At 38.1% G+C, this 27408-nt stretch overlaps 1 protein-coding gene across 1 annotated transcript in view; it reads left to right on the top strand.

Moving 5' to 3' along the window:
- LOC136827173 (uncharacterized) overlaps nt 1-27408 on the top strand; it is a 369000-nt gene that overhangs the window by 166178 nt on the left and 175414 nt on the right. The gene's annotated exons all lie outside the window — the stretch shown is intronic.

Below are 27408 nucleotides of genomic sequence, written 5' to 3'. Positions count from 1 at the left end.
ACAAGGTCAGAGAGAGGGAATGTAAGAGAGAGAGAGAGAGAGAGAGAGAGAGAGAGAGAGAGAGAGAGAGAGAGAGAGAGAGAGAGGACTAATTTATGCGGAATGTCCTTTAACAAATTCCATTACCCTTTCAGAAGTACATCGAGTCAAAGGGTCTCTGAGAGTTTGTGGCATACATAGAACTGTTTTGGGAGAGGAGTCTTGTTTGAATGCCCATAATTTCACATCGGGATAAAAGAAACAGCAGCTGAAATAAAATCCAAAGGGGGAGTAAAAGGAGCTGCCTTCTGGGACTTTAAGAAAAAACTAGATGGCACAAAACCAAACAATGTAATGTCAGTAAAAAGTAAGGAAGGCAAAAATAGTAGAGGAAATTGAAGAAATTAAAGGAGAATATGAACAACATTATAAAGGTCTTTTCATATTAGACGTTCCTGAAGATGAAATAGGTAGGATAGTAGATGAAATTAACCTTCTGTACCAGAAATGGGTGTCCATATGTGGGAGAGGAAAAACTGAAAAAATCCAACGGTCCAGTATTCACGAAGTGGAAAAAGCAGTGCAAAATCTGAAGAATAAATATACCCTGAATGACAAGGAATAATAACAAACTGATCAAGAATATGGGTACAGAAATGACTGAGAGCCTGCCACTCTTAACTGGAGACACTGAAGAAGAGTTAAACTCTGGATGAATGGGAAGAAATGGTAATATTATCACTGCACGAAAAGGCAGCAACTAGAATGGGAAAATAAGAAGGGGGATATTCATTTGCTTTTGAAAAAGTTAGGATGGAAATAACGAAGGAAAAGATAAAACAGAAAATAAGCAGATTCCAATGTGGTGGACCAGAAGGAAGATCCACAGTTGATCACCTGATAACCCTGAGTGCAGTGATTGACTACAACACAATGTTAGGCGCCCCAATGCACATATAGCTTGGAGATGCATATAAATGCTTTGATAAACTAGATTTGAAGGACTGCATCAAGGAGATAGGGAAGATGATAGGATGGAAAGATGCATTGTTGATACAAAAGATGAATGAAAATGGCAAAGCAGTAATACCATATCCTGCAGGAGCAGTAGAAACATTTGAAATAACAGAAAATGTGAGACAAGGAACAATATATGGCCCAAAGCTATGCAGCATAGTGACTTACAGAGTGAATGAAATAAGCAGAAAGAACGTAATGCTCATAAGAAATATAGAAATAGAGTCCCTAATATTTGTCGATGGCATCATGTTCCCCACCAGCAGGAAAGAAGGAATAGAGATGACAATCACTTACTGCCGCAGCCTGGAGCAGCTTAAGAAATTTACGTTTAATACCAAGCCAAATAAGTCAGTAGTGCTTGTAATAGATTAAAGAGCAAAGAAAGCAGATGTCCAATTAGTAGTGGCCTAATTAGTAGTGTAAAAGAAGACGAATACTTAGGAGAATGGTACACACTAAATGGCTCAAAGGAAGCAAGTATCAAAACGAGAAATAAAAAAGGTAGAGTTTCTACTAAGAGAAATTAGAAAATACAAGGAAGTTAGGAAGTAGGAAATATGGCACTAGCAGTGAGGACAAAGATTTGTGAAACAGTAGTAGTACCAACATTGGTAAAACTACAGGGTAACTCAGCATGAACTGCCATGTTGTTGTTATGGAATGGTTCCATGCATGCGCAAGTCATTAGGGAGCAATATGTTCAAGAAGGGATTGGCTAAGGAACTATACAGTAATACCTTGATCTTAGGCGATTTGAGTTGCACGAATTCACAGACACATGAACTTTTCATTGGAACCTAACTAATTGTCATACGCAATTTTTTCACAGACGCACAGCATGTACAAATCCTCAAGAAACGCTGCAAAAGTGTTCATGATTAACTTTTGATGTGATTTATGAGTTTTTAAGCTTTTATGTGTAAATTAAATAATATTAAATAATGAAAATAATAATTCTCTCTCTCTCTCTCTCTCTCTCTCTCTCTCTCTTACTGAGACGAGAGAATTTTTATGGTATGTGTTTATTTGTTTTCTGAGAAATAAATGATTTACCAAATAATAAGTACTAATTTTTAAATAATAATAATAATAATAATAATAATAATAATAATAATGATAATAATAATAATAATAATAATAATAATAATAATAATAATAATAATAACAATATACTGTAATTACAAAAGCCCACTTAACATGTGCAAAATCAAAATGTAAAAGAGCATTAAATCTGATTAAAAACTATCAAACACTACTTGGGGAGCTGATAGACATACCCTTACTGTACTGTATGAAGCAACAGCTCTGTCTATCATTGATTTTGGAAGCGAAGTATATCGCTCAGCATCGGACACAGCGCTGAAAATGTTAATGCTCAGGAGCCTTTAGATCATCACCAAAATCATCTTTGCAAGTTGAATGTGGTGAACTACCTCTGTCTCTCCATAGAGAACTAGTAACAATAAAAAGTGCTCTAAGAATTCAGCCAAGTGATTCTCCAACAAAAAAATTATTTGCATTAAGAGATGTATTTATAAACAATCATCCACCACCTTTCCCAATTAGAACTAGAAGATTGTTTAAGTCGCTGAATACAAATATACAAGTGCCTTTAATAGTAGAATCACCTCCTCCCTGGACAATGAATAAAAATGAGAATTTGTACACACCTGAAATAATCATCAAAAAGTTACTCATATACACCAGAACACATTAGACAACATACAATAGAGCATATAAGCCGAACAGGTCCACATTGCTCAATATACACAGATGGATCTAAATCAGAACACAGAGTGAGACATGCTGCAGTGTCCCAAGACAAAATTTATCAGTCTTCTCTACCTAATAATGCTTCAGTATTCACAGCAGAATTATGTGCAATTGCATCAGCTATAAAAATAATTAAAGAAATATCATTCAATAATTTTGTGATTTTTAGTGACTTGAGAAGCACTATAGAAGCTATTCCGGGTTACAATAAAAAAATAATATTGTACAACAAATAAAATTCTTTCTCCATAACTTATATGATAATGGAAAAAATGTAGAAATATGTTGGATCCCTGCCCATGTAGGGATCAAAGGAAATGAAGATGCAAATAAAGCAGCCAAAGAAGCAACCCACATGACAAGATCAAATGTGAATATCCCTGTTACTGATTATGTACCACAAATAAAGGTGCGTATCATAAACAAATGGCAATATATATGGAATGAAGAACCTGAAGGTAATAAATTAAAACAAATAAAACCTAATGTTAAAAAATGGAGTTCATCATGTCAGATAGAGAGAGAGAGAGAGAGAGAGAGAGAGAGAGAGAGAGAGAGAGAGAGAGAGAGAGAGAGAGAGAGAGAGAGACATGCATAAGTAATTCTAACACATCTCAGAATAGGCCATACTCGTCTGACACATGGACACTTAATGAACAGCCCACTTGGTCTGGCTCCTGAGTGCTCGGAGTGCAAGGTGATAATAATGGTCAGACGTGTTGTGTGTGTCGAAAGTATGGCCAACAGTGATTGTCAACTTTTGGAAATAATCAGTGAAGGAAATTTTGTCAGAATCTTTTACATTTTCAGTCGTTCCAATTTTGATGTTCATGAGGGACTGTGATTTAATTAATAAAATATAAAAATAAGCATATAATAAAAGCAGGGAAACCCTTATAGCATTTGTTGCATTTAAAAAATCAAAATGTTAAAATATTACTTAACTTATTCTGAATTTTAATATACCCTTTTAGTGTGTATGTAAGGAAACAAGAGTAAATGTATTTATTGTATGCATGTGTTCCAGTATGAGAGCATGTGCCTATGTGCAGTTTTTAATTTCATTTTAATTCACTCATCATCATACTGAATGACCTATTGGGTCCCAGTGCTTGGCCTGAGGCCTGGGCCTGGTATTGTATTCTAATTCTTTGGGCCAGCCCTATGAGAACTGAAAGTCAGCTCAGTGGTCTGGTTAAACTACTTTAATAATGACAATAATAATAATACAAAATTTATACATTTCTATAGTAAATTATGTGAAATTTTAAACAAACAAATATCATCCCCAACCTTTTTAGGAAGCTTTGAAGAGAGGGGGCGAAGGCGAACCTGTCAAATATGTCAAATTACTCGACATTTTCTGACCACAAGGGTAAAAGATGTTGCCAGACAAAGGATACTGAAATCTCTCTCTCTCTCTCTCTCTCTCTCTCTCTTTCTCACCAAATGGTAGAATTGTGAAAAATGGATTGATAGATAGATAAATAGATACTTAGTTCAGCCCTCTCTCTCTCTCTCTCTCTCTCTCTCTCTCTCTCTCTCTCTCTCTCTCTCTCTCTCTCTCTCTCTCGTAGTTATATGTATTTCGTCAACCATTTATTTCTTTTTTAAGGGTAATGTATTAAGCTAACTTTAAATGAAGTTGCAGTAACTTTAATTTCATTTAAAAGTTAGCTTAATACTTTGGGAGCATGATTAGGGTCATATTTAGTGTTTAAACTCTCGAAAGAAGCATTTATTAGCATTTTAGTGACTGTACCAAACTCAAGTAAGTTCGAAGTATTACTGTACCCTAACCTAACCTAACCTAGCAGGCCGTGTTACTTAGTCAGGGGGCTCCACTCCTTGAACCCCCACGGGGAAGGAAACTCCACTTTCTACCAAAACCTCCCCTATAACACTGTGCATTCACGATAGCATCCCAGGATGGCCAGCATACAAAAACGTATCAGTTCTGATGTTAATTACAGTTGACCACTAAAAAATTATGGTAAATTGTTAATAAACAACCAGAATACTACAGGAAAAGTCAATTTCCACGGTAATACCCGGTGCAGAGCAACCTCATAGTTCTACCCCAACATTTTTGCCAACACAGAAACACGTGTAACATATTTATCATATTAAGATGTCGTACTTAACTGATCATGTGTTGCACTTAAAACATGTAACGAAAACATTGTAACTCTGATGTAAACAGAGAGCGCTGTGTGGGATCACCAAACCAAAAGCACGACCAGCAACATGTAGCATACATGTCCTTCTCTCCATAATAAATATAAGTCTGCTGTAATCATCCAAGCTCTTATTCCAACAACAACTTATTTCTACATGGTGGCAGCATCTACACTAGCATGTCAGAGGATAAATGCCAGGAACTTCTCCTCCTTCAGAAGATAAATGATGATTCCAAGATACCCGGATCAGTATCGGTGTATGTGGATTTCAACTGTGTTCTCCAACTCTCATGAGGACTGGTAATGTTCTTCAGTCCACCAAAATTGACAGTAAGGATGAACAAAAGTGAAAATATTAAAAGGAATGCTTTTACACATTACATTTAAAGGCAAAGATCCTGATATTGGCTGCTGTACATTATATATTCTTCAATTACCGGTATCCAGAATCATAAGTCTTGTGTATAGGCTAGCCTATGAGCCTAGTCTAAGATGTCTTCAGACTGTGTCAGTTATTTGCCAGTGAATTATCCTTTAGGTCATGTTCTGTAGGATATAGGCTTAGTAATCAGCCTACACTGTATAGGGTTTACAAATAATAACTCAGTGGTAAGAATTTTTTGCTGTGTTTTCATATAAAAAACAAAATGTCTTCCGAAAATATCCCAGCAATAGACTGGATGTCCAATAACCAGGCTGAATCTTTCAAATTGTTTATATAATGACTGTCATTATATTTTGGTGTGAAGAAAATAAAAAAGGAAGATCAGGTATCACATATTTTATTGCAAGTTGGTGATGAAGGGCTTTATAAATATAGGCCTAATGCATGGACATTCTGACAAGGAGAGGAAGGACGCAGATGTTATTTTCAACAAATTTACTGAACAATTAGAGCCTTCAGAAAATTTTCATGTATGCATGTTGAGAATTTCTCCCAATGATAGCTCAATTTACTGGCTCTTGCCCGATGTTCTGGGACAGATACACAATCTAAAAAAGACACCGACTCCAAACCAGCACAAACAGTTGGTGGCTATACAAACACAAGTACATTTTCTAAATTTTATTAAAAAAAAAAACTAAATCACACAAAAAACACACTACGCTGTATAAATTCACATTAACCTTAATCAAGAAAGAAAGATGAATTCTGGACCACATGCGGGCAGCAATCAAGATACAAAAATTACCTAAATTCTGACACAATTCACTAACATTGCAACTTAATCGAGCCTGCGAGTGTAGCGTAACTACTGGGCATGGTTCATGTCGATGGAAAGCAACGATCTGCCTCGATTAAATATTGTTTTAAGCAAGATCTAGCCAGTGACTACTTGGAAGTCAAAGGTGGTAATGTTGGATGAATTTTTTGGCCACAGATGACGAGAATATTTGGCGTCTTTAGGTCTAGGGGAATGCAGTGAAATGCCTTAGAAATATTTGCAGTTACAGCATAAGGCTTGGACCTGAATCTTAAGTGCAAATCAAACAACACTTCTACTAAGTTGGGGCTGGCATACAGGCACTCATTAAGTGACCACCCACCACTTTGCTTTGAAGGAGCAGCAAACACTACTCAGAGTAGTGTTGTTGCACTTTCCTTAACTACCCCCAAAGTGAGGCATATAATAGCCCTCGATGACTGGGCTTGTTACTTTTTGAATGAACCTGTTATCTACGTACATTTGGATCACATCGGAATATTGCTGATGGTACACGGGATCACAGTTGAAACAAGCGCCTAACGATTTCAGGTGAGCAATTGCAAGCTTATGATTGGTTGTTGGCCTCTTGCAATCATTTGTTTAATGTTGCTCACAACACGTCGCATCGTGGCATAGTGTGCAACAGTAAATTACTCATCGGGCTGAATGCCCGGCGTATCTAATCTCCGCCACTCATCAACGTCGTGCTTGAATTCTACACACACGTAATGTTCTTACAACGGATGTGTCAACACCCTTTCTAGCCCATCCTGGGAGTCTCCCATAACGGGATACCCCATTAGGTGTTACAAATCGACTGATGCCATCACATTTCTCTAAGCCATACACAAAATGATTGAAATAATCGGCTCCAATTAAAAACTCTACATTTTTTAGTGTGTCACTTTCAACTTCCTGGTTACAAATGCTCATTTACATTCATCAGCCAAACATTGTGAATGGGCATGTTTACTTTATCATGAACTAACAACCGTAACCTCAGGACTTTTTGGCTTATTCTCAGCTGGCACGCTGCTAAATTAATCTCTCTCAATGATATCAGTTGCAAGGGGTGCAATATTCAGTGAAACCTTTTTGATGATGGGAAGGTCCAATTCAGCGGCCAAACAGCCAAAGCTCATTTGGGTTCCAGTGTCGAAAAATGCTTGGATCACACGTTCCTTATTATTATTGCTATTACAAATAGCACCTGATGCAGTTGGTAATAAAGTAGGTGGCAAGTTCACACTACTAGTAGAATTCAATCAATTAGAATTAATAGACGGCTTCTCGTCTGATTGGTTACATTGGCTGTTTACATTTAACTATCGCTTGGGGTTCTCTTTTGACTGGCTCTGATTATGAGTGGTGGCATTAGACACAAGGTTAAATTTAGGAAAGGAGTTACTAGCTGAAGCTACATTAAGGTTTTTGGGTAAATTTTACGTTACTAGAACAAATGAGGGAATGGTGACGTCCTCCACAAGTTTTTGCAATTTTGGGTACTACTGCACTCATGGCTACGGTGTCCTTTCATAAGGCAATTGGAACATTGTTGGTTTTGCATTAAGACCCTCTTACGGTCGTTCACACTGGCAAATTTGCGACAGTCATTCGAGGAATGCCCTTTGTTGCAAAAGGGGCAAGATTTGATGCGACCAGCAGCTGATGGCTGTTCAGTTTTGGGCTTTGAGGAGTTGGAAGACGGCGTCATATCGCAATGTCATTTAAAGTAATAATGTGAGAGTGTAAAGCATCATACAACTCGGTTATTGAATAATCTGACTTATGCAAAAAGTTGACAACTTGCGGATAGACTCCCGCTGCAATAAATTTCTTGTTCACTAAGTTAAGTGCTATCCCTTCCCTGCTTAACATGGGACTAGGTTTGTCAATTGCTCCAACACAATAGCAAGTTCAGTTCTAAACTTCTTGAGGCTTTCGTGCTCAAGGGTAGGGATAGGCAAATCCCCAAGGCGATTGAATAACAGAGCTAACGTCTGTTGTGAATTACCATATAACCTCATCTAGCAAACAGATGGCTACATCATAGTTCTCCATGGTGATGCTCAATGACTTTATCAATCTAAGTGGCTCTTCCTCTAGCACGCTTAGCAGGCATGTGAACTTGGTGATCGGACTTAGCTCTGAACGGTTGTACACATAGACATCGAAAAGCTGTTTGAATGTTGCATATTCGCTCATATCCCCCTCAAAGACAGGTAATTTGATCTCCCTTAATTTCCCTTGAGATGGTTGATAAGTCTGGGGAGGCTGTGAGGCTCTCGCCTGAAGGGCGCCTTTAGCAGCTCCAGCCTCGCTGAGTACATTACACACGTCTTCATTAGAGACATCCTCTAATTTGATACCAGACCTAAAAATATCCGCAAGTTTGTCATGATCTCGTTCGATCTTCTTAATGAGATCCTGATATGTCTCTATTGGTTGAGTCTGTAACAGTTCCCAGTTGGACCCGCTTACTTAATGTCTTAGGAAAGTTATAATGGCTGATACTTTAGCCTCCGTCTTTACGTTAATTTACATTACTTTATGTCTGCAATGAATTCACTGTGCACTGTAATTTTACGTTAATAGTTACACGCTCAGGCGTTGCAAATCTCTGCGGTTATGCTAAAATGATCATGTGATCTTGCAATTCAGTACTGCAGATCACCAGTGTTCGATGGGTTTGGGCTCGTCCACTGCTAGATCATTGTCGCCTACATACAGAACAACGAAATCATGTGTCCAGAATTCTGCATCCTCAAAGTGCGTGGTGAAGCCACCTGGTCTCCTAAAGATCTCCACAACAACTTCAATTACCAGTAGGACAGGAGGCAGTTGTGAATGCCCTATCAAAGCCACTCGAAATGGCATAGCCTAATCACGTGTGTCCTGGCTCATTGTCTGTGTGTCCGGTTCAAAGGACCAAATGTCGAGAATTTTTCGCAATGATAGCTCAATTTACCGGCTGTTGCCCAATGTTCTGAGCCTGAAACACAATCTAAAAGAGACACCGACTCCAAACCAACACAAACAGGTGGTGGCTATACAAACACAAGTACATTTTCTAAATTTTATTAAAAAATAAACTAAATTACACAAAAAAACATACTAAGCTTAATCAAGAAACAAAGGCAAATATCTGGACAACGTGTGGGCCGGCAATCAAGATTCATACATTACCTAAATTCTGAGAAAATTCACTAACATAGCAACTTAATCAAGCCTGCGAGTGCAGTGTAACTACTGGACATGGTTCTTGTCGCATGAAATCAACGATTGGCCTCAGTTAAGTTGGATAGAATGATGATACAAATACCTATTGTTTCGAGCAAGATCTAGCCAGTGTCTGGCCTTCTAATTAAGAACACACCTACTAAGCATCTGACGTCTGTTGGCGCTAAGGGAAGAGTGAGTATGGAGTGTTCTGCAGCGTTGCTACTGTGTTCTTTCCAGAAATTTCCAAATTCCCAAATTTACAATCACATCACTATAAGGAAGTTTCTCAGATCCAAAGCTCTAGTTAATTAAAAGTGCAACCTACAGTACACTTTTCAAGAATAAAGCACATGTAACAAATGAAATAATAATAGCACTTTTGAAATCAGAACCATCACACAAGTCTCCATGTCAGTCCAGCTAAAGATATAATATTACACTAGCTAATTCTTATGATATTTTAAACCGACTAGATAGGAGGTTTGTGTTGGCAAAATCTCTGCAAAAGATTTTGTCGACGTGCACATTAAAGCTCATGCAATATAGACAGAAAGTAGATGAATCCCTTGATGATTTTGTAAACTGCAGTAAGCTTCTTGCACTGAATTGTGACTTTTCAGAAAGTGAATTAAACGCGAGGCTGCTTGAGTTGATTATTGCAGGTACGCAGATAGCAGATTACCAGAAACAGCTTTTGTGCAAAGATAAAGGTTATAAATTGTCAGAAACAGTGAAGCTTGGCAGGCTTATGAAGCTACTGCATGTAATGTGAAGGTAATTCAAAATATGTATTCTAAAGAAAATGCTAGTCATTCAAAGGCAGAATAAGCTTAATATACCTAAGGGGAAATCCCAGAGTGAGAATTTGTGCTTTAAGTGTGGTAGAGCCCATTCTTTTTAGAAAAAAGAGTTTTGTGCTGCATATGGCACTAAATGTAGCGTTTGTGGCAGACCCTGTCATTGGGCAAATGTTTGCAAGTTTAAGCACCCTAGTAAAATTCAAAGTAGAAAAGATAGTGGTGTTAACCATAGGATAGATCACATTCTAGAAATAGGTATCAGAATAATCATAGTAACAAATCCAAACCCTCAGGAAATAAAGTAAATTAAAAATTATATATGGAATGTGTGAAAATGTAGTTCACGTTGCATCTAATGATTGCAGTAATTGTATTAAAGAAAGCAGGCTGCTTATAATGCGGCGTGCAGACGTCATACAAAGGCATACGATAGGATACAGGTGACCCGAGGTCAATTGTTCTCAATGTGAAACAGGACAAATAAATATAAATAACATGTAAAGATAAAAGTACAAGAATTGACACAATAATGTTCTGACACATGTACAACGTAAACAGGCACAGATGAATCAATAACAGATACGTATTTACATAGATAAAAATGTGGCTATTTGCATGACCTAAGCTTTTGGGAAAAGCACCGTAGAAAACGGGAGGTTCACTACAGAAAACCCGTTGAGCGGGGACTTTACAAATGCTCATCTTCTGTAGGTTTTTTTTTAGCATAGAACTTCCTTAACACCCAATTCGTGACATCCTAGGCTAAAAGAAACCTTCAGTAGAGAAAGAAAAATAGGGATATAGAGTGTTCATGAAATCCCAGGCTAAAAGAAACCTTCAAAATGGAAAGAAAAGTAGGGAGATTGAGTCTTAAGGAAATCTCAAGCTAAAATAAACCTTAAAAAGGGAAAGAAAATTAGGAAGATTGAGTCTGATGGAAATCCAAGGCTAAAAGAAACCTTCAAAAAGGAAAGAAAAGTAGGGGGATTCCTTCTCAAGAAAATTCCAGGCTAAAAGAAGCCTTCAAAATGGAAAGAAAAGTAGGGGGATTGAGTTTTAAGGAAATTTCGGGCTAAAATTTACCTTCCAAAGCGAAAGAAAAGTGGGGGAATTGAGTCTTAAGGAAATTCCAGTATAAGATAAATCTTCAAAAGGGAAAGAAAACTAGGGGGATTGAGTCTTTAAGAAATTCCAGAATAAAATAAACCTGCAATGGGGAAAGAAAATTAGGGGATTGACTCCAAAGGAAATTGCAGGTTAAAAGAAATCTTTAAAAAGGAAAGAAAAGCTGGGTGATTGAGTCAAGACGAAATTCCAGGCTAAAAGAAACCTTCAAAATGGAAAGAAAAGTAGGGAGATTGAGTCTTAAGGAAATTCCAGTCTAATAGAAACCTTCAAAAAGGAAATATAAGTAAGGGAATTGAGTGTTAAAGGAAATTTTAAGCTAAAAGAAACCTTCAGAAAGGAAAGAAAAGCAAAGGGAACGAGTCTTCAAGAAATACTAGGGTAAAAGAGACCTTCAAAAGGGAAAGAAAAGTAGGGAGATTAAGTCTTATCGATATTCCAGGCTAAAAGAACACTTCAAAATGGGGAAAAAATAGGGGGAATGAGTCTTGAGCAAAATCCAGGGAAAAAGAAATCTTCAAAAGGGAAAGAAAATTATGTGGATTGAGTCTTAAGGAAATTCCAGGCTAAATGAAACTTTCAAAAGCAAAAGAAAAGTATGGGCACTGAGTCTCAAGGAAATCCTATTCTAAAAGAAACCTTCAAAAAGAAAAGGAAACCTTCAAAAAGAAAAAAAAAGTATGGGGATAGAGTCTTCAGTAAATCCAAGGCAAAAAGAAACCTTCAAAAGGGAATTAAAAGTAGTGGGGTTGCGTCTATAGGAAATTCCAGGCTAAAAGGAACCTTCAAAATGGAAAGAAAAGTAGGTGGATTGAGTCTTCAGTAAATCTCAGGCTAAAAGAAACCTTCAAAGGGGAAAGAGAAGTAAGGGGATTGAGTGCTGTGGAAATTTTAGGTTAAAATAAATCTTCAAAAGGGAAAGAAAAGTAGGAGGATTGTGTCTAATTTCGATTGCAGGCCAAAGGAAACCTCCAAAAGCAAAAGAAAAGTAGGTGGGTTGAGTCTTATGGAAATTTCTGGCTAAAAGAAACCTTCAAAAGGGAAAAGAAAAGAAGGGAGATTGAGTCTTCAGGAAATTCCAGGCTAAAAGAAACCTTCAAAATGGAAATAAAATTATGTAGGTTGAGTTTTAAGGAAATCCCAGGCTAAAACATACCTCCTAAAGGGAAACAAAAGTAGGAGGGTTGGGTCATAAGCAAATTCCTGGCTAAAAGAAACCTTCAAAAGGTAAATAAAAATAATAGGATTGAGTTTTATGGAAATTCTAGGCAAAAAGAAACCTTCAAAATGGCAAGGAAAGTAGGATGATTGAGTCTTAAGGAAATTCCAGGGTAAAGGAAACATTCATATGGGAAAAAAGTGGGGGATTTAGTCTTAAGGAAATTCCAGCCAAAAAGAAACCTTCAAAAGGGAACCAAAAGTAGGGGGATTGAGTCTTAAGGAAATTCCAGTCTAAAAGAAACCTTCAAAATGGAAAGAAAAGTATGGATACTACGTTTTAAGAAATTCCAGTTTAAAAGAAACCATCAGAATGGAAAGAAAAGTAGGGGAATTAAGTCTTAAGGAAATTCCAGTCTGAAAGAAACCTTGAAAATATAATGAAAAGTAGGGGGATTGAGTCATAAGGAAATTCCATGATAAAGAAACCACCAAAAGGGAAAGAAAAGTAGGGGGATTGAGTCCTCATGACATCCTAGGCTAAAAGAAACCTTCAAGAAAGAAAGAAAAGTAGGGTGATTGAGTCTTAAGGAAATCCCAGGCTAAAATAAAACTGAAAATGGAAAGAAACTTAGGAGGATTGAGTCTTATGGAAAACCAAGGCTAAAAGAAACTTTCAAAAAGGAAAGAAAAGTAGGGGGATTGCTTCTCAAGAAAATTCCAGGCTATAAGAAACCTTCAAAATGGAAAGAAAAGTCGAGGGATTGAGTCTCAAATAAATTCCAGGCTAAAAAAACCTTCAAAAGTGAAAGAAAAGTAGTTGGTTTGGGTCTTAAGGAAATTTCAGTCTAAAAGAAACCTTCAGAAGGGAAAGAAAGCAGGAGTATTGAGTTTTAAGGAAATTCCAGGCTAAAAAAAACCTTCATAAGCGAAAGAAAAGTGGGGGAATTGAGTCTTAAGGAAATTCCAGTATAAAATAATTCTTCAAAAGGGAAAGAAAACTAGGAGCATTGAGTCTTTATGAAATTCCAGACTAAAATAAACCTTCATAAGCGAAAGAAAAGTAGGAGATTGAGTCTTAAGGAAATTGCAGGCTAAAAGAAACCTTTAAAAAGGAAAGCAAAGTTGGAGGATTGAGTCAGGACGAAATTCCAGGCTAAAAGAAACCTTCATAATGGAAAAATAAGTAAGGAGATCAAGTCTTAAAGAAATTCCAGTCTAAAAGAAACATCCAAAAGGGAAATATAAGTAAGAGAATTGAGTGTTAAGGAACTTTCAAGCCAAAAGAAACCTCCAAATGGGGGAAAAAAATATGGCGATTGATTCTTAATGAAATTCCAGTCTAAAAGAACACTTAAAAATGGGAAAAAAGTAGGAGAATTGAGTCTTGAGCAAATTCCAGGCTATAAGAAACCTTCAAAAGGGAAAGAAATATATTGGGATTGAGTCTTAAGGAAACTTCAGGCAAAAAGAAACCTTCAAAAAGGAAAGAAAAGTATGTAGATTGAGTCTTTAGGAAATTCCAGGCTAAATAAAACCTTCAAAAGGGAAAGAAAAATATGGGCATTGAGTCTCAAGAAAATTCCATTCTAACAGGACCATCAAAAACAAAAGAAAAGTATGGGGACAGAGTCTTCAGTAAGTACAAAGCGAAAAGAAACCTTCAAAAGGGAATTAAAAATAGTTGGATTGTGTCTACAGGAAATTCCAGGATAAAAGAAAACTTCGAAAGGGAAAGAAAACTAAGGGGATTGAATCTTAAGGACATTTCAGGCTAAAAGAAATCTTCAAAAGGGAAACTAAAGTAAGGGGATTTAGTGTTAAGGAAATTCCAGGCTAAAAGAAACCTTCAAAAGGGAATGAAAAGTAGGGGGATTGAGTTTTCAGGAAATTGAAGGCTGAAGAAACCTTCAAAATGGAAATAAAATAGGGGTATTGAGTCTTAAGGAAATCCCATCCTAAAAGAAACCTTCAAAAGGGAAAAGAAAAGTAGGGGGATAGAGTCTTAAGGAAATCCTAGGGTAAACGCAACCTTTAAATGGGAAAGAAAAGTAGGGGGATTGAGTCTTTCTGAAATCCCAGGCTAAGAAGCCTTCAAAAGGGATAGAAAAGTAGGGCGATTGTTTCTCAAGAAAATTCCAGGCCGAAAGAAACCTTTGAAATAGAAAGAAAAGTAGCAGTTTTATGTCTTATGGAAATTCCAAGCTAAAAGAAACCTTCAAATAAAAAAAAGGGGGGGATTTGGGTCTTAAGGAAATTCCGGGCTAAAAGAAACCTCCAAAAGGGAAAGAACAGTAGAGGTACTGAATTTTAAGAAAATTCCTGGCTAAAAGAAACCTTCAAAATGGAAAGAAAGTGGAGGAATTGAGTCTTAAGGAAATTCCAGACTAAAAGAAACCTTCAGAAGGGAAAAAAAAGTATGGCGATTGAGTCTTCAGTAAATCCTATGCCCGAGGAAACCTTCATAAGGAAATTAAAAGTAGGGGGATTGATCTCTTGGAAATTCCAGGCTAAAAGAAACCTTTAAAATGGAAAGAAAAGTAGAGGGATTGAGTCTTAAGGAAATTGCAGGCTAGAAGAAATCTTCACATGGGAAAGAAAAGTATGGGAATTGAATCATCAGGAAATCCCCGGCTAAAAGAGACCTTTGAAATGGTAAAGAAAAGTAGTGGGATTGAGTCTTAAGGAAATTCCAAGCTAAAAGAAACCTTCAAAATGGAAAGAAAAGTAGAGGGATTGAGTCTTAAGGAAATTCTGGGCTAGAAGAAATCTTCAAATGGGAAAGAAAAGTATGGGGATTGAATCATCAGGAAATCCCCAGCTAAAAGAGACCTTCGAAATGGTAAAGAAAAGTAGTGGGATTGAGTCTCAGGGAAATCCCAGGCCAAAAGAAACCTAAAAAATGCAAAGAAAAGTAGGAGAATTTAGTCTTAAGGAAATTCCATGCTAAAAGAATCTTTCTAAAGGGAAAGAAAAGCAGGGCGTTGTCTTAAGGAAATTCCAGGCTAAAAGAAGCCTTCAAAAAGGAAAGAAAAGTAGGGTTGATTGAGTTTATTGGAAATTTCAGGTTAATAGAAACCTTCAAGAGCGAAAGAAAAGTAGGCAGATTGAGTCTTAAGGAAATTTCAGGCTAAAAGAAACCTTCAAAATGGAAACAAAAGTATGATGATTAAGTCTTAAGGAAATTCGAATATAAAAGAAACTTTCAAAAGGGAAAGAAAAGAAGGGGGATTAAGTCTTTAAGAAATTCCAGGCTAAACGGAACATTCAAAATGGAACAAAATTCGGGGGATTGAGTCTTAAGGAAATATCAGGCTAAAAGAAACCGTCAAAATAGAAAGAAAAGAAGGAGGATTCATTCCTAAGGAAACTCCAGTCTAAAAGATACCTTCTAAAGGGAAAGAAAATTAGGGGGTTGAGTCTTAAGGAAATTCCATGCTAAAAGAAACCTTCAAAAGGGAAAGGAAGGTAGGGGGATTAAGTGTTATGAAAATTTCAGTCTAAAATAAATCTTCAAAAGGGAAGGAAAACTAGGGGGAATGAGTGCACTGTAAATTCCACGCCAAAAGAAACCAACAAAAGCGGAAGAAAAATAGGGGTATTGAGTCTTATGGAAATTTCAGGCGAAAAGAAACCTTCAAACAGGAAAGAAAATCATGATGATTGAATCTTAGGGGAATTCCAGGCTAAAAGACACCTTCCAAAGAGAAAAGAAAAGCAGGGTGATTAAGTCTAAAGGAAATTCCAGGCTAAAAGAAACTTTCAAACGGGAGAGAAAAGTAGGGGGATTGATCCTTAAGGAAATTTCAGAATAAAAGATAACTTCAAAAAGGGAAAGAAAAGTAAGGGGATTGAGTCTTAAATAAATTCCAGGCTATAAGTAACCTTTGAAAGGGAAAGAAAAGACGGGGAATGAGTTGTAAGGGCATTCCAGTTTAAAAGAAACCTTCAAAAGGGAAAATAAAGTAAGGGAACTGAGAGTTAATGAAATTCCAGGCTAAAAGAAACCTTTAAAGTGGAAAGAAAAGTAGGGGGATTGAGTCTTAAGGAAATTCCAGGCTAAAATAAACCATCAAAAGGAAGAGAACAGTAGGGAGATTGAGTTTTAAGGAAATTCCAGGCTAAAAGAAACCTTCAAAAGGGAGAGAAAAATAAGGGGATTAAGTTTTCAGGAAATTAAAGGCTAAAAGAAACCTTCACAAGGGTAAGAAAATTAGGGGGATTGAGTCTTAAGAAAATGTCAGGCTAAAAGAAACCTTCAAAACGGGAGAGAAAAGTAAGGGGATTTAGTCTTAAGGAAATCCCAGGCAAAAAAGAAGCCTTCAAAAGGGAAAGAAAAGTAAGGGGATTGAGTCTTAAGGAAATTCCAGCCTAAAAGAAATCTTCAAAATGCAAAGAAAGATATAGGGATTGAGTCTTAAGGAATTTTCAGGCTAAAAGAAAACTTTAAAAGGGAAAGAAAAGTAGGGGGATTGAGTCTTAAGGAAATTCCAGGCTAAAAGAAACCTTCAAAGGCCAAAGAAAGATGTGGTGATTGCATCTTAAGGAAATTCCACGCTAAAAGAAACCTTCAAAATAGAAAGAAAAGTAGTGGGATTGAGTTCTAATGAAATTCCAGGCTAAAAGAAACATTCAAAAGGGAATGAAAAGTAGGGGGATTGAGTCTTAAGGAAATTCCAGCCTAAAAGAAACCTTCAAAAGGAAAGGAAAGTAAGGGGATTGAGTCTTAAGGAAATTCCAGGCAAAAAGAGAACTGAAAGAGAAAGAAAAGCATTTGGATTGAGTCTTAAGGAAATTCCAGCCTAAAAGAAACCTTCAAAAAGGAAAACAATTAAGGGGATTGAGTCTTAAGGAAATTCGAGACAAAAAGAGAACTCCAGAAGGGAAAGAAAAGTATTTGGATTGAGTCTTAAGGAAATTCCAGTCTGAAAGAAGCTTTCTAAACGGAAATAAAAGTAAGGGGACCGAGTCTTAAGGACGTTCCAGGCTAAAAGAGAACTTCAAAAGAGAAAGAAAAGAGGGTGGATTGAATCTTAAGGAAACTCCAGGTTAAAAGAAGCCTTCAGAAGGGAAAGAAAAGTACAGGGAGTGAGTCTCAAGGAAATTCCAGGCTAAAAGATACTTTCAAAAGGTAAACAAAAGTATGGGGATTGAGTCTTAAGGAAATTTCAGTCTTAAAGAAACATACAGAAGGGAGGGAAAAGTAGGGGGATTGAGTATTAAGGAAATTCCAGAATAAAAGAAACCTCCAAAAGGGAAAGAAAACTAGGGTGAATGATTCTTAATGAAATTCCATTCTAAAAGAAAACTTTAACAAGGAAAGAAAAGCAGGTGGATTGAGTCTTGAGGATATTTCAGGCTAAAAGAAACCTAAAAGCATAGAAAAGTAGGGGGATTGAGTTTTAAGGAAATTCCAGGCTAAGAGAGAACTTCAAAAGGGAAAGAAAAGTATTTGGTTTGAGTCTTAAGAAAATCCCAGTCTCAAAGAAACCTTCTAAACGGAAATAAAAAGTAAGGCGACTGAGTCTTAAGGTAATTCTAGTATAAAAAAAAAAATTCTAAAGGCGAAGATAAGCAGGTGGATTAAGTGTTAAGGAAATTCCAGTCTAAATGAAACCTTCTAAAGGGAAAGAAAAGTAAGGGGATTGAGTGTTGATGAAATTCCAATAAAAAAGAAAAACTTCAAAAGGGAAAGTGAAGTAGGGGCACTGAGTCTTAAGGAAATTCCAGGTTAAAATAAACCTTCAAAAGGGATAGAAAAATATTGAGGTTGAGTCTTAAGGAAATTCCAGGCTAAAATCAACTTTCAGAAGAAAAGAAAAGTAGGGGGATTGAGTCTTAAGATAATTCCAGTGTAAAAGAAACCTTCAAACAGAAAGAAAAGTAGGTGGTTGAGTCTTAAGTAAATTCCTGGCTAAAAGAAGTCCTCAAAATGGAAAGAAAAGTAGTGGGGTTGAGTCTTAAGGTAATTCCAGTCTAAAAGGAACTTTCAAGAGGGAAAGAAACGTGGGAGGATTGAGTCATCAGGAAATTCCGGGCTGAAATAAACCTTAAGAAAATAAAGAAAAATAGGGGTATTGATTCTTACGGAAACTCTGGGCAAAAAAAAAAAGAATCAAAATGGAAAGAAAAGTAGGGGATTGAGTCTTAAGGAAATTCCAGTCTAAAAGAAACCTTCAAACGAAAAGAAAATTAGGTGGTTGAGTCTTAAGTAAATTCCTGGCCAAAACAAACCTTCAAAATAGGAAGAAAAGTGGTGGGGTTGAGTCTTAAGGAAATTCCAGTCTAAAAGGAACTTTCAAAAAGGAAAGAAACGTGAGAGGATTGAGTATTAAGAAAATTCCAGGCTGAAAGGAACCTTCAAAAAAAAAAAGAAAAGTAGGGGTATATATTCTTATGGAAACTCTAGGCAAAAAAAAAGTCAAAAGGGAAAGAAAAGTAGGGGACTGAGTCTTAAGGAAATTCCAGTCTGTTAGAAATCTTTAAAATGGAAACAACAGCTTGGGGATTGAGTCTTAAGGAAGTTCCAGGCTAAAATAAACCTACAAAAGGGAAAGAAAAGTAGGGGGATTGAGTCAAGAAAATTCCAGGCAGAGAAAAGCCTTTAAGAGGGAAAGAAAACTAGGGAGATTGAGTCTTAAGGATATTCCAGTCTAAAGGAAACCTTCAAAATGGAAAGAAACGTAAGGGAAATTATTCTTAAGGAAATTCCAGTCTACAAGAAACCTTCGAAGGGGAAAGAAAAGTAATGTGATTGAGTTTTAAGGAAATTTCAGGCTAAAGAAACTTTCAAAAGGAAATAAAAGTAGGGGGATTGAGTGTTCAGGAAATTCCACGCTAAAAGAAACTACAAAAGGGAAAGAAAAGTAGGGGGATTGGATCTTAAGGAAATTCCAGTCTAAAAGAAACTCAAAAAGGAAAGAATTGTAAGGGGATTGAGTCTTAAAGAAATTCCAAATTCAAAAAACCTTCAAAAGCGAAAGAAAAGTAGGAGGACTGAGTGTTCAGGAGACCCCAGGCTAAAAGAAACCTTTAAAATGGGAAAAAATAAGTAGTGGATTGAGTCTTAAAGAAATTCCAGTCTAAAAGAAACCTTGAAAAGAGAAAAAAAGCAGGGGGATTAAGTATTATGGAAATTCCATGCTAAAAGAAACCTTCAAAAGGAAAGAAAAGTAGTGGGATTGAGTCTTAAGGAAATTCCAGTCTAAAAGAAACCCTTAAAAGGAAAAGACAACAAGAATGGTTGAGTCTTAAAGAAATTCCAGGTTAACAGAATTCTTCAAAAGGGAAAGAAAAGTATTGGGATTGAGTCTTAAGGAAATTCCAGGCTAAAGAAGCCTTCAAAAGGAAATAAAAGTAAGGGGATTGAGTCCTAAGGAAATTTCAGGCTAAAAGAAATCTTCAAAAGGGAAAGGAAAGTATTGGGATTGAGTCTTATGGAAATTCCAGGCTAAAAAAGCCTTCAAAAAAGGAAATAAAAGTAGGGGGATTGGGCCTTAAGGAAATTCCAGGCTAAAAGAAATCTTCAAAAGGGAAAGAAAAGTATTGGGATTGAGTCTTAAGGAAATTCTAGGCTAAAAGAAGCCTTCAAAAAGGAAATAAAAGTAAGGGGGTTGAGTCTTAAGGAAATTCCAGGCTAAAATAAACCTTCAAAAGAGAAAGAAGAGAATGGGATTGAGTCTTATGGAAAGTCCAGGCTAAAAGAAACCTTCAAAATGGAAAGAAAAGTACGGGGATTGAGTCTTAAGGAAATTCCAGTCTAAAAGATACTTTCAAAAGAGAAAGAAAAGTAGGGGGATGGAGTTTTCAGAAAATTGCAGGCTAAAAGAAACCATGAAAACGGAAAGAAAATTAGGGAAATTGAGTCCTAGGGATATTTTAGTCTAAAATAAACCTTCAAAATAGAAAGACTGTAAGTTGATTGAATCTTGAGGAAATTCTAATCTAAAAGAAACCTTCAAAAAGGAAAGAAAAGTATGGGAACTGAGTCCTAAGGAAATTCCAGGCTAAAAGAAACCTTCAAAAGGGAAAGAAAAGTACGGGTATTGAGTCTTAAGTCCATCCTCTTTCTCCCTTTCCATTGAGAACATCATTAAAAATGTTTAGTTCTTCAGTAATCGAATTTCCTTCAGGACCAGCTCCACTCTATTTTCTTACCCTTTTGGGTTCCTTGGTTTATTTGAACCTGGCTTTATTTTAGTTCAACCCCACTCCCACTTTCCTTTCCTTTTTTTCTTCTTTGAGCTTGGGCATTTTTTAGGTTGAGCCCCACTCTCCATTTCTTTTCCATTTAATGCTGTTAATTCCTTTGAGACTGGACTTACCCTGAAACTTAAGCCTCACTCGTGTTTTCCTGTCTGTGATTTCTTAGAGACTGAACTCCTCTAGATGGGTTAATATCCATTCTCTAATTCCTTCAATTTGATTTTCTTGGTTTCTTTGAGCCTGACTATTTCTTCAGATCTACCCCTACTTGTTTTTTTTCCTCCTCTGGTATTCTTGGTTTACTTGATGGCAATTGTTCCTTAGAGATGTGGTTCTCATGGCTTCTGTGAGACTGGAGTCTCTTCCCGGGATAACCCAACTCTTTTTTTTTTCCTTTACTGATGGTTTCCTTGGTTTCCTGAAACTGACATCCCTTCAGTGCCCAACCCAGTGCTGTTCTTTTTCCGTTTAAAAAATTCCGCCATTTTCTTTCTAAGGTAAACAAAGGCCGGTATTGAGGACTCAGTACTATATTTGGAACAATGACAAAGTCAAGGTTTTTAGTATTTTTTTAATCATTTTTTTAGACTAACTAATCTTGGTAGTTTAGTGCGAATCAGAATCCTTAACTGTATTGGTTTCTTTTTGTTCAGTAACTGAATCATATTCAGAGGAAATAATAAACAAGTAATAGTATAATTATGGCCTCAGTGTCATCATCGTCATGCATGTTCTTGGGAATTATTTCACAGCAGAATAAATTAGCTTGTCATTTAATGCATGACTGATATTGTTCTATTTTAAAAATATGGATGCATGATATTGTAAATAACTTTTCATACAGTTCATACTGGTTTATTAACACATTATGGTATGAAATTTTATTTAAGAAATTTGTTCTAAATTGTATGTAGAATTTAAGCCCACTACAAGCTATTGGATGAAAATACATACATACATATACTATATATATATATATATATATATATATATATATATATATATATATATATATATATATATATATATATATATATATATATATATATACACACACATATATACACACATATATATATATATATATATACTGTATATATATATATATATATATATATATATATATATATATATATATATATATATATATATATATATATATATATATATATATATATATATATATATACTGTATATGACCAGCCACAGTGCTGGTACCACAGGTCATCAAATGGCTTGTAGTAGGCCTGCATTCTACATACATATATATATATATATATATATATATATATATATATATATATATATATATATATATATATATATATATATATATATATATATGACCAGCCACAGTGCTGGTACCACAGGTCATCAAATGGCTTGTAGTAGGCCTGCATTCTACATACAATATATATATATATATATATATATATATATATATATATATATATATATATATATATATATATATATATATATATATATATATATAACCAGGAGATGGTGAACTCCATGATAAACCAATTTGATAACTCATTCGACCTCCTCAAATCTAAATTGTGAAACGCTGCCGCTGTCAGGTTTTCCTGAGTCATTCAACTTGCAGCTTTTCAAGAGGTTAATGAAGAGTCGTCACCCGAGAAAAACTGTTCCTGAACTTGCTTCCCTTCTTTTCTCCCTTCGCTCTCTCAAATCTGAGCTTAATGCGGGTATAATATTGCCCGTCTAAGTCTCTTAGCTTTAAAAAAAATAAGTAACGGCAAGGTAGGCTACTTGCTTTTAGGCTGCACTTCTAATTTACAGGCTCTCTCTACTGTTTAAACAATAATGACAGTAGTATTTATAGTAGTACCAGTAATGGTGCAAGTGATACTGATGGTAGCTGTAGTGATCATAATACTAATGACAGTTACAGTGACAGTAACGTTAGTGGTACTAGCAGTCATTATAGTGCTAATAACAGCAGGGTTATATATTTTTCCATTTGTATAAGTTTTGTAATGCTAGTGGTAGTTAGTGATATTGATGACAGTAGTAGTTAATAGTACTGATGGCAGTTTTAATGATATTAGCTTACGTTTCACTAGTAACGATGGCAGTGCTCTTGGTAGTGTATATAACAATTACCATTATTAGTACTACTATCATTATTACCACTTACTGCTTAGATTTAGCCAGCTTTGTGCTGGCACGGGCTCTTGCTCTACAGCAGCCCGTATATTACCACTTGATAAGAAGAATGTTGAATCCGCGACACAAGCTAAGGTGTACTGTACATCCAAGAGATCAGGCAAAACAATCGAAGTACAGTATATAGGCTATGTCCATTTCAGGTTTACAGCAAAATGATAAACTGCTGTAAATATTTACATACCCCATCCAGCGGAAATTTGTAAGCAACAGTTTCTAATGTGATTGATAATTCACAAGAATTGATCAGAAAACCTATACAAATACATGTTTGAGAAACTATATATGCATATATTTAATAATATATATATATATATATATTAAATTTATCACATACACAATTTTCTGTGCATTAGTAGAATTACAAAAAGGACCTCATTCAAACTGGATGGTATTTAATGGAGTTTTTATTCAAAAGTTACAAGCTTTCTTGGACAAACAGTCCACATTATCAAATATCCGTACAATGAGCAAACGGATAGTCCGGCTGTATTTATATCTGTGTGCTGGGTACTTTTAATCCTATAATCGCCTAGCTCTTCCTGTGTGACCTCCACCCTCTCTTGACCTTGGTCTTTCTCTGATCCCTGGTTCCAGATGTCCGTTTTCCGTGCGTTCTCTTGCGTTTTTTCTTCGTTTCCTTGCTACTGGGAGTATATGATTTTTCTAGATATGCTGTCTTCAAAAGCCGTTTCCGGTGTTCCTGCCATCGTGTTGTTGGCGCAAGTTATGAAGGCGTTCTCTACAACCAGTCTAGATGTTTTGTTGGTGTTCCTGTACAAAAACTCATATTTTCCCAGTCTATTCTGTGATCATTTTCCCAACAGTGTTTGGCAACTGCCGACGTCTGATTATAATGCCTTATGTTCTGCAGATGTTGTTTGCTTCGCTCTTTACATGATTTGCCAGTTTCGCCATAGTACCCTTCTTCACAGTCTAGACACGCTGCCATATAAACCCCCTCTAATCTCTTTTCCCTCTACCGACTTTTTGTTTCTAACTATTTTATTCCTAATGGTGTTTTTGTAGCTGCCTATCAATTTGAAATTATTTAGCTTCCTGTTGATGGGTGCAAGAGTTGTTGTCCCGAACTGTAATTATTTTCTTTTCCTACCAAATGTTCCTTTTCAATCCTTTCCTCTCCCAAAATAGTTTTTCCTTGCTTTGATATTACTTTTATATTTTCGATAAGATTTTGCAATACCTAGAAATAAACATAGATTTCCCCAACTTGACCGCGTCAACGACGGAAGTGTATTCGTTTCGAGTTACGATTAGACCTAGTGCAGCTGTAGTCTGACTACGACGGCAAGAGAATCATGAATAAAAACTCCATTAAATACCATCCAGTTTGAATGAGGTCCTTTTAGTAATATATATATATATATATATATATATATATATATATATATATATATATATATATATATATATATATATATAGCCTCAGTGGCTCAGTCGGTGCAGAGCAGCGGCCTAGGACTTTGTAGAGGTCCGTGGCACGGGTTCAAACTGCAGCCGACTGGTCAGTGTAGGCGGACACTTTGCTATCCGTGTAGACACCCGGGATTACATATTATGTAATCAACGGATAGGTTTGCTGAAAAGCAAATGGGTGTTACAGACTAATACACATAAACAAAGCCACTCCAACATCTTCTAAAAACATAACAGACACCTCACACGTCTCGAACTGTTGACCTACCCACTCCAGTTCTCCTCGCAGCTTGGGAGAAAGGGAGCTGGGGATTGAACGATACATGTACACATCGTTACCGGAGGTCTAGCGATCTGTCGCAGGGCAACCCGATCGAGGCTCGGCCTACCCCAACGCCAAATCAAAAGTCCTTCAAAGAAGGGATCATGCTTACCCCATATAGAAAATGGGAAAAAGCACGTTAAAACGAATAAGATATATATATATAATATATATATATGTAAAGGTGTCAAAGAAACGAGCAGGTAAAGGTTACTGCTGGTTTATTACAGATCCAGGCGGCTTATATTGCCGCCGACTGACGCACGTGAGAGACAATGGAATTGACTGTGACCTGAGGTCGAAACAATAAATAATAATATACAGTGAAGCAGTATAAATTACAATACTGAAACATACAGAGACACAATATAGATACAGTCTTGATGCCTGTGAATAAAGAAACATGTGATACAATGTGTGACATTCGTATAAATACCATAAAGTAAAAATGACAAAAATGCGTGACCTGGCACGTTTTAGGCGTGACTAATTTAGCTTGAAGAAAACGGGAAGTCACCAAAGAAAACAAGCTCAGCGGAGACTTAATTAATGGCGCCGCGAAACACTATCCTGGCGCCGAATTGGTGACTTTACAAATCTCCCAAGACGAGGGACGCGTCTGATTAATCCCTTTACCTGGTGGGACGCTGAAGGGTTTTGGCTCCTTGAGGATAACTGAGGGCCTCCTGCCTGTGAGGCTGCTGTTTGGCGGTCCCTTCCTGGGCGGCCGCGCCTGCGGTGGTGAGGGCGTGCTGGAGTGCGTTTGGGCGGAAGGGTGCTGCGATGCTGCCGGGACTCTCCGACAGGAAGGCGGGCTTTAGCGGTCTATGGAAACCAGTCGTCCCTGCCTGGAAGTGCCAGCGGATCTATTTTGCTGTTCCGTTCCAGCACGCGGAAGGGTCCCCTGTAGGGCTTAGTTAGTGGTGGACGGACGGCGTCGACTCTGACGAAGAACGTGGGTGGCGGATGACAGCTGTGGCGGCATTTGAAGGTGGTTGCTCTGTCTATGTATGAGCGCCTGCAAGGCGAACTTGCTACACGCGGAGCCTCTGCAGAGATGGGGAGTGGCGATCATCATCACAGCTCTCCCGGCACCACGAGGGGTTCCCATGGTTTGTTCAGCTGCGGATGGGGTGCCGTCGGCTCTGGGGCAGTCCTCAACCGAGGAGGACCCACTTTAGCTGATGTTTCCAGTCCTCGGCGGTGCAGCGGGCCATGAGGGATGATTTTAGGACCTGTGGAAAGCGTTCGACCAGGCCGTTGGCCGCTGGGTTGTATGCTGTGGTGGTGTGGTGCGTGGTTCCCAGCAGTTGAGCCAGGGCAGACCACAGCTCGGAGAGGAAGGCGGGGCCCCTATCGGTTGTGATGTGGTCGGGGCGTTGCGGTAACCCAGCTGGAGAGCAGGGCCTCGGCGCACGCGCTGGCGGTGGCTTCTTGCATGGGCGTGGCTGGGCCACGCGTTGAACGGTCTACCACCGTGAGGAGGTATCTGGATCCGCCTGATGGGGAAGGGGCCCGACGACGTCGATGTGGATGTGGCGAAGGCGCCCTGGTTGTGAATGGAACTCGCCTACCCCGACTGCGTGTGACGACCCACTTTACTGGTCTGGCACTGCAGGCACTGTTTTGCCCAGGCTGTGGCGTCCTTTGCACCCGTGCCAGACGAACTTTTGAAAGCAGTTTGGCCGTGGTCCTGCGGAGGGTGTGAGAGGCCGTGGATGATGTCAAATACCTGGCGGCGTGAGGCTGGAACCAAAGAGGGGGCTGGCCTGTGCTGATGTCACAGAGCAGGCTGGGACCTCCCTTAAGGCGGGGTCACGTCCGCCACTTGAGGGATGTGATGGCGGTGCGGTATGCTGGGGTTTCTGGGTCGGCGGCCTGTTCTCTGGCAAGGTCCTGGTAGTCTACACCAAGCTGCACTGCGTTCAACTCGACTCTGGAGAGGGCGTCTGCTACTGGGATTTTTCTTGCCGGGAGGTACCTGACGGAACAGGTAAATTCGGCTATGGCTGAGAGGTGGCGCTTTTGCCTGAAGACCATTTCGTCCCCTTGCTTCGTGAAAGCGTGAACTAGTGGCTGGTGGTCTGTGAAGATTGTGAAGGCGTCCTCCAGGAGGAACTTGAAGTGCCGAACTGCAGCCTTTACATTTTGCAGGACGTTCCTGCCTCGAAGGTGCTGTATCGGGACTCTGCGGGATTTGAACTTCTTGCTGAAGAGAGGCGATGGGCTGGGGCGCCGTTGATAATTTGCTCCAGAACAGCACGCAGGCAACGTTACTGGCGTCCGTCGTCAGCTGGAGCCTTGGGATCCTGGTGTGCCAAGGCGGTTGCCTTGGTGAGCGGCTTTTCGTCGGGGAAAAGGCCTGCTGCTGGCTGGGTCCCCAAGACAGGGACTTGGTTGACCTCTTAGGACTTCCGTCAGGGGGCCGTGGTGTGCGCGATCCGGGATGAAGCGCCTTAAGTTGACCATCCCAAGGAACTCCTGGACGGCCTTGATGGAGGTGGGTGTCGGGAATTTTGCCTAGGCTGCCACTTTTCGATGTGAAGAGGGCGGACGCCTGTCGGAGATACCTCGTGACCCAGGAACTCTGCTTTCTGGACGCCTTTTGTACACTTGTCAAAACGGACGACGAGGCCGTTTTCTTGGAGGCGCTGGAGGACTGCTTTGATGTGCCTCTGGTGTTCGCTTTGAGACCTGGAAAATATGAGAATGTCGTCGAAGCAACGCATAAATTTTAGGTCCCCAGGATGCTGTCCATGAGCCGCTGGAAGGTGGCCCGGCGTTCC

The sequence above is a fragment of the Macrobrachium rosenbergii genome, chromosome 41 (assembly GCF_040412425.1).
Source record: "Macrobrachium rosenbergii isolate ZJJX-2024 chromosome 41, ASM4041242v1, whole genome shotgun sequence".
In the NCBI taxonomy this organism is placed as follows: Eukaryota; Metazoa; Arthropoda; class Malacostraca; order Decapoda; family Palaemonidae; genus Macrobrachium; species Macrobrachium rosenbergii.
This window is presented reverse-complemented; position numbering and strand designations above follow the sequence as displayed.